The 8,046-nt window shown below is 53.6% G+C and overlaps 2 long non-coding RNA genes across 2 annotated transcripts; one reads left to right on the top strand and one right to left on the bottom strand.

Moving 5' to 3' along the window:
- Positions 1-691: 691 nt before the first annotated feature.
- Positions 692-4,225, bottom strand: LOC109440265 (class I histocompatibility antigen, Gogo-B*0101 alpha chain). The gene is made up of 8 exons (XR_012496583.1): positions 4,056-4,225; positions 3,530-3,814; positions 3,014-3,289; positions 2,146-2,421; positions 1,916-2,028; positions 1,445-1,477; positions 1,261-1,308; positions 692-1,101 (listed from the first exon to the last, which is right to left on the bottom strand). It is a non-coding gene; the product is annotated as a class I histocompatibility antigen, Gogo-B*0101 alpha chain (long non-coding RNA).
- On the top strand, positions 4,182-4,947 carry LOC141571650 (uncharacterized). The gene is made up of 2 exons (XR_012496590.1): positions 4,182-4,286; positions 4,500-4,947. It is a non-coding gene; the product is annotated as an uncharacterized LOC141571650 (long non-coding RNA).
- The last annotated feature ends 3,099 nt before the right edge of the window (positions 4,948-8,046 follow it).

The following is an 8,046-nucleotide window of genomic DNA, read 5'->3' as shown; positions in this document are numbered from 1 at the left end:
GCTTCATAAATCTGAGCTAGGATCGGGCCAGCACTAGAGCTCAGGGCAGGGAGAGAGGGCGGCGAGCAGAGCAAAATTCCAGCAGGAACTTATCTAAGATGGGAAATCACGGGAACCCTCCTCTGCTCATTCCAGAATCTGGTTCCTCTGATAGTTTGGGAAAAGATGGAAAGAACCATCAAGCCCTGGAAGGAGGCGAGACCAGGATGAGCTTGAAAATTCATCTCTCAAGCCACATACTCCTGTGTGCAGGGTCTCCTGGGCATGTGGGGACAACGACAGGCAAAACACCTGCTGCTGACAGACAGGGGACACCCAGAGGAGAATGAGACCAGGACTCGTAACAAGAACAAACAGTCATATTCCTCTATAGAAACAACAAATGAACACCCAGAAGATGGGGCCGAGGGCCGGGCCAGGCCTGAGCCTTGGTGACCCGGCCACACGAAGCCGTCACTGACAAGACCAGACCTGGGTGATGCTCGAGTCTGTGTGATCACAGGTCCTGGTGGGACAAGGTTCTACTGAAGGGACAAGGACAAAGGGGCAGAGAGGTGACCCTGCCGAGGAGTGACCACGTCAGAGCCCACGATGCACTGAGCCCCGATTGGGCTCAGGCCGCGTCCACGCTTGGTCCTCACAGCCTCTCCTGTCTCCCCCCGGAACAGACTCAGCACAGCAAATACACAGATTCGGGAAGGTTCTCAGGTCATCCATTTATTTCCTCTCCAACTTTAGGATTTTCTCTTTTAATTAATCCCTCAACCGTTCATAGCAAGAAATGAAAAAAACAAATTCATATCCAGATTCTTATTTCCATAGAAAGTAAAAGTTGCCACTCAGGGTAACATGACGCAAAGGCGGGTATGGAAACAGCCTCTGCTGGAACAGGACAGTGGGTCAGGGAAGAGACTCGGTCAGTGTGGGAAGGGGGCGTGGAGGGCAGGGGCGGGCAGTCTCCCAGCTCCTCACATGATGCGAGAGGAATACAGACACATTCAGATGCCCTTTGCAGAAAGAGAGCTCAGAGGTTCCCGTGTCACAAAGTGGGGGCAGGAACAAATCTCGCATCATCAGTCCCCACAAGGCAGCTGTCTCACGCTGTAGAAGAAAATAATCACGAACAAATTCAGGTTAGTGGCTGTAAGTGGTGACATTCTCAACAGTCCACCGCTGCTCAAACTGTCACTAAGAATCCCCAGTACCCAGTCCTGTCCCCTCTGTCCCACCCCCTCCCACTTGTGGCCCAACAGGTCTCACCTTTAGAAGCCGTGAGGGACACATCAGAGCCCTGGGCACTGTCACCGCCTGGGGGAGAAGAAGACAGGATGTGGTCAGAGCTCACAGCAGATGTGGCTAAAGGAGGAATCATGAGGGTGGGTGAGCTCCCCAAGGGCTTCCATCTATTCCAAGGGTCACAGGGATAATCCCTCTCCATACTCACCTGCAGCCTGAGCGTAGCTCCCTCTTTTTCCTCCTGTGGGAAGAAAACATCACATGAAAAGCCAAAAGGAGGCAGGACCATGACGTCATAAAAGAACCCCCTCGTCCTGGACCCCAGAGAAATTTCCAGACCTGTGACTGCAGGCCCACTACAGCAGGATCAGGAAACCAGAGGAAAGTACATGTGTGGGGAGAGGACCAACCACCCTCCTGGAGGTCTGTCCTCAGCGGGACCTTCCGCTCTGACCTGTGACTATTGAGAATCACGTCCCCATCACCAGAATCATCAAGGTGATAAATCTGTGCCTCATTTTCACACGTGCATTAATAAACTGTTAGCAAATAGGGCCCTAGACTGGGAAAGCACATGTATGTGGATGGTCCTTCCAATTAACGAGGCAGGACATACGACCACCTGGGGCTTGAAACCCCTCAGTGGGACAAGACACCTCAGTCCCCGCCCCTTCCCTACCTGAGCGCTTCCTCCTCCACAGCACAGCTCCAGTGACCGCAGCTCCAAGGAGGACCAGCCCAGCAATGACGCCCACCACCATGCCAGAGGGGATGGCGGCCTGGGAGGCGGCTCTGGAAGGGAAGGGAAGGTGAGGGCCCTGACCCCCAGGCCTCAGCCCCGACCTGACGTCTTCCAGAGGCCCCTGCTTTCCCTGAGAAGAGGCTCTGTGCCCACGGCCCCCTCTGTACCCCATCTCAGGGTCAGGGGCTCGGGCAGCCCCTCCTGCTGCACATGGCACGTGTATCTCTGCTCCTCTCCAGAAGGCACCCCCACGGCTGCCCACTTCTGGAAGGTCCCGTCCCCCGCAGGCCTGGTCTCCACGAGCTCCGTGTCCTGGGTCAGGTCCTCCCCATCACGCTGCCAGGTCAGGGTGATCTCCGCAGGGTAGAAGCCCAGCGCCCAGCACCTCAGGGTGACGTCACGGTCAGAGGTGCGGTGGTGGGTCACGTGTGCCTTTGGAGGGTCTGAGGGGAAGGGTCAGAAAATTCAGGACCTTTGCATCCCTCAGGGGACACTCCAGCAGTGGGCATGTGACCATCCTGAGAATGGTCAGGACAACTGGGGTGGGGGAAGGGAGCACAAAACCCACACACCACACTGGACACAGGCATCCGGGATAATCTCTAGTCTTTAGAAAGTTCTAGAATCAGGGTGAGACAGCCCAGGGCAGAGACAGGTCTCTGATGGAGAGAAAAGGGATTCCTGGTCCTGAGCTGGGTGGAGGCCACATGACTCAGAAAAGCTGGGGTCACAGCTCAGTCACACTGTGTGCGGGGCAGCGAACAAGGCCTGAGAGAGAAAGTCCCCCGGGTTCCCAGAGCAGCTGCCAGAGTCACAGGGAACCGCTGATCAGTTATTTCTGAGATGGTCCCCCCTCCATCCCCTGAGAGACTGCACCCCTAACTGTCCCTGAGAGAAGGGGGGCCCTTTGGGTCGCTCTCTGGTACCGGATCTGAAAACCCAGGCGGACTCCATCTCCCGGGGTCGGGGAGGGGGTGTCCGGGTGTTGATCCCATTTCCTCCTCTCCTCGTAGGAGGCCCCGCGGCCCCTCTCACCTGCGCGCAGCAGCGTCTCCTTCCCCTTCTCCAGGTATTTGCCGAGCCACTCCCTGCACAGGCCCTCAAAGTTGCCCCTCCAATGCTCCGCTTCTCGTGCCTTCTCCAACTTCCCCCGGGTGATCTGAGCCGCCGTGTCCGCCGCGGTCCAGGAGCGCAGATCCTCGTTCAGGGCGATGTAGTCGGCGCCGTCGTAGGCGACCTGATGGTACCCGCGGAGGAGGCGCCCGTCCGGCCCCACGTCGCAGCCGTACATCCTCTGGAGGGTGTGAGACCCTGACCCCGCCCCGCCGTCAGCTCCAACTTTTAACCCCGACCCTTAACCCCGCCCTGCCCACCCCGCAGTGATGGCGCCTGAACTGAAAATGAAATGGGTTCAAAGGCCCCGCGGGCTCTTCCCGGGTGGAGGCGCCGGGCGGGTCCCGCAGCCTCGGGGTGAAGCTGGGACCCGGAGACTCGGGGAGACCCCGGCCCGTCCGTGGGGGTCGTGACCGGGACCCGGGCCGCGTCGCTCACCGGCCTCGCTCTGGTTGTAGTAGCCGCGCAGGGTGTTAAGGTTCACTCGGTAATTCTGTGCGTTGCCCTTGCTGATCTGCGTGTTCCGGTCCCAGTACCCCGGCAGCGCCTGCTCCACCCACGGCCCCTCCATCCACGCCGCCCGCGGCTCCATCCTCGGACTCGCCGCGTCGCTGTCGAACCGCACGAACTGCGTGTCGTCCACGTAGCCAACGACGATGAACCGGGGCTCCCCGCGGCCGGGCCGGGACCAGGTGGTGCGGAAATACGTCATGGAGTGGGAGCCTGGGGACGGGGACGAGAAGGCACTGAGACTCAGGCGACCCTCCTCCCGGCGCGGGTCCCGGGTCCGCGGGCGATGGGCCGGGAGGGGCGGGGGCCCGGGAGACGGAAACGGGGGGGACGGAGCGGGGAGGGGTCTGGGCCGGGCGGTGGGGACACATCCTCCCCGGGGTCCTGCGCCCCCACCGGGCGGTCCCCTCGCTTTCCCCCCGCGGAGGCCGTTCCCTCCCGACCCCGCACTCACCCGCCCGGGTCCCCGTCAGGCCCAGGGCCCCCGAGAGCAGCAGGAGGAGGGTTCCGGGGCCCATGACGCGCATCCTCGGGGTCTGGGGACAATCTGCGTGCGGGCGGGTCCGTGGACACTTTATAACCGGAAAGGCGGTGACACTGATTGGCTTCTCTGGAAACCGGACACGCAATGGGAGTGAGAACTGGGGCCGCGTCACGAGTTTCCAGACAGGAGGACCCGACACAGGTTGTGAGAAGGAGAAGTGAAACCGCGGGGAGGTGGGGACTCCCCCACATTGAGCTTCTGCGCCCTCAGGGGACCTGGGACTCTGCCCTGACCCCTCCTCCTGCTCTGAGCCCTGTGTCACGCTGTCACCCTGAGTCGTGACCCAGGGGCTGTCTGAGGAACCAGGGCTCAGCCCCTTTTCCTCCTCTTCTCTTCCCGGAATCCCTCTCCCAGAAATGGACGCCCTGCCTCCCACCCTTTACCTCTCCCCCTGGACCCTTCTGGAAGAAGACACCCCCAGGGAACTTGATGCCACAGAGTGAGCTCGCCCTGGGAATAGAGGAAGGACATGGCTTTTCTCTTTCACCCCAAAAAAGTTGTGCCTGAAAACACCAGCTGGAGATTCTCAGAGACCAGTCTCCTTTATTAACCACAGCGGGGAACAACCTTGGAAACCCCGATTCACCAGGAAGCTAATCTGTAAAACCGTGATTTGTCCCCCTTGGTGCAGAAATGTGTGTAAACAGCGCTGCAGCCAGACTCTCAAAGCTCCTAAGTCTCACTTTCCCAGAAGGTGCACCTGTGACTGCGGATGTTTCTATTGTAAAATGATCTTCCTTCCACAGCCCTGAGTTTGTCTGTTGAGTCCCCGCATCCTCAATACAAAGAAGCAGGGGAAGCAGTTTGTTACTGTGCATTTCAACAAGGAGCATGAACAACCTCAAAGCTGCAAGTGTTCAAAGCAGTTAAAACGTCCTTCACCAGGGCTTCTGTGTTGCCTGTTTATGAATAATTCACATCTCAGCAGTGTGCATATTTTATTGGGACACATTATTTTTAAACTGATTAGCGTAAGGAGGTGATTAGTGTTTAGGCAGCTCCACAGAGCACCCTGCTAGGTCCTAGATAATTTACTAAAGATCTATAACACAACTTATTTCAACCTGAGAGTTCCACTGCTTTAGAACTCTTCACATCTGCCTCTTTCCCTCCCCCTGCTTCTCCAGTCCTTCTCTGTCTCTCTCACCCCTCAGGCCCTCTTCCCCCCTTAGTCCCCACCACCCTCTCACTCCTGATTGTGGCACTAGTGCCACCCCCTCACCTGCCAGCCAAGGACTGTTCTCCCCACAGGGATTGGCGATCCTGTTAACGTCAGTGAGGCTGTGTCATTTCTTCACTAAAAACACTCCAATGGCTCCAAATCACTCTGGGAAGCTTCTAGAATGTCAGGCACATGAGCACAGGGGCTTTGGGCTGTTTAGGTCAAAGTTGTATCCCAGGCATATGAAGCCATTCCTGATAGATAGTGGGCATTAAATTATTTGTTGAATGAATGAATGATTGTATTAAAATTTATATCACCTAAAATCGTAACCTGAAAAATACAAAAGAGGAAATATTTTCTTACAAACTAGTGGGCATATCAGTTCATAAATCCATTCCAGTGGAAAAAATGCTGTGTGCTTATTTGTTGCACAGTTGAGCCTGTGTATTAGTTTTCTATTGCTGCGGAACAAATTACCACAACTTAGTGGCTCAAAACAACACCTACTTATTTGCTCACAGTTCCTTAGAAATCCAGGCTCAGTGTGGATGGGTTTTCTGCTCAGGTTGTCACAAAGCTGTGAGCTCATCCCGAGCTCAGGATCTTCCTCCAAGCTTACAGAGAGCTGTTAGCAGAATTGCTTTTCCCAGTTGTAGGTCTAAGGTCCCTGTTGCCTTGACAAATGTCAGAGAGGGGGTGCTGCCCCAACCCCAAGTGTCCACCAGCAGTCTTTGCCATGTGACCCTCCATTTTCAAAGCTGCCAGTAGAGAAAATGCCTCACACTGAATCCCTCTCACTTGGAATGTTTGCTCAGGAGAAACCCCAGTCAGTACTCACCTGATTAAGACATTGCCCTTGGATAGTCCCTGTGTCTTAAGATCAGGTGATTGGAGACCTTAGTTACAGCTGTAGAATCTCTTCCCAGCACCTATATTAATGTTTGATTGCATAACTGGGAGAAGGTGAATAACCAGGGTTGTTATTAGGGACCATCACAGAATCAGCCTAGGATGGCCTGCTCTTCCCTTTGTGTTTATTTGGGTCACAGTTGGAAATGAAGTTCAAGTAAATAGATTGTTGTGAGTGGTAATAAAATGCAAACCAAATGACATGTCTAATTTAATTAATTTAGAGCAAATAAAAAGTGCAATAATTCTTTCTCTCTTTGGACACTGTGTTAGTCATGTATGGCAGCATAACAAATTACCCAAAAGTTAGCAGCTCAGAACAACAAATGGGTATTTTATCCCAGTTTCCCAGGGTCAGGATGCAGGAGAGGTTTACCTGAGTGCTTGTGGCTCAGGGCCTCTCTCAAGGTTGCAGTCAAGTTGTCAGCCAGGGCTGCGTCATCTGAAGGCTTGACTGGGGCTGGAGGACTCGCATGAAACACGGCTCAGTCATAGGGCTGTTGGAAGGGGCCTCATTTCCTTCTTGGATGGTCCCAAGAGGCCTCAGTTCCTAGCCGTGGGGACTTTTTCATAAGATGGCTAATGACTTAGGTAGTTTCTTGCCTAAGAGCAAGTGGAGAGAGAGAGAGAGAGAGAGAGAGAGAGAGAGAGAGAGAGAGAGAGAGACACCAAGGTGGAAACTGCAGTTTTATGTTTTAGAATCACATACCATCACATCAGCCTGATAAGTGAGTCATGTCCAGCCCACACTCAAGAGAGAAGGAATTACTCCACCTCTTGAGGGCAGAAGTGTCAAAGAATTTACATACATACAAAATTGACAATTAAATATTGTTTCAGGACTTTGTAAAGCATCATTCTTTTATCTGATCCTTTTCTTTAATGCCTTAAATTTCACTCTTAGAAAGTAACGATTTGAAGTTAGAGACAGAGAAAGGAGATACAACAGTATTTGTAAGTTTTTATTGTAGAAGCCTTTAATAACAATGTTCCCTACAATAAGTTACAACAAAGTTGAGAACATACAGTAGCTGATCACAGAGTTTAAAGCCTGAGCGCCATAACATTAATGCCTTTACAATAACTATCTTTGCTTTCTCTTAGAATTTTCAAATTTGTTTCATTAAGAATGTCAGAAATACTGGCTACAGTGCCAATTTTCTTACTGAACATCATCTTCAAAAATATTTGCCTAATGAAACCGCTTCTCAATGTGTTAGAAAATGTGAGTCTCATGCCTCAGCCTATACACCTTGGTATCCTCACAACAATTTTGTTGTGATACAGTGGGCAGCGATGGTTAACGCCCATCTAGGAACAACTGTCCGGTTGGCGTCCTAGCACATCTTTCACTGTGGTTGTATTTTTTAAGATGTTATTGGGGAAGGACTTTATTTGGGAACAGTGTGTACTTCCAGGAATTTTTTCCAAGTAAAGTTGTTGTCCTTTCAGTCTTAGTTGTGGAGGGCGCAGCTCAGCTCCAGGTCCAGTTGCCATTACCAGTTGCAGGGGGCCTAGCCCACCATCCCCAGCGGGTGTCGAACCGGCAACCTTGTGGTTGAGAGCCTGCGCTCCAACCAACTGATCCATCCGGGAGGCAGCTCAGCTCAAGGTGTCGTGTTCAATTTTAGTTGCAGGGGAAGGAGCCCACCATCCCTTGCGGGACTCGAGGAGCCAAACTGGCAACCTTGTGGTTGAGAGCCCACCGGCCCATGGGGGAATCGAACCAGCAGCGTTCAGAGTTAGGAGCACGGAGCTCCAACCGCCTGAGCCACCAGGCTGGCCCTTATTGCTGGATCTTGATAGGAATTATATTAAACCTGTATG

Source organism: Rhinolophus sinicus, linkage group LG05 (assembly GCF_036562045.2).
Source record: "Rhinolophus sinicus isolate RSC01 linkage group LG05, ASM3656204v1, whole genome shotgun sequence".
In the NCBI taxonomy this organism is placed as follows: Eukaryota; Metazoa; Chordata; class Mammalia; order Chiroptera; family Rhinolophidae; genus Rhinolophus; species Rhinolophus sinicus.
Note: the sequence above shows the minus strand (reverse complement) of the source record. Positions and strands in the feature narration are given on the sequence as shown.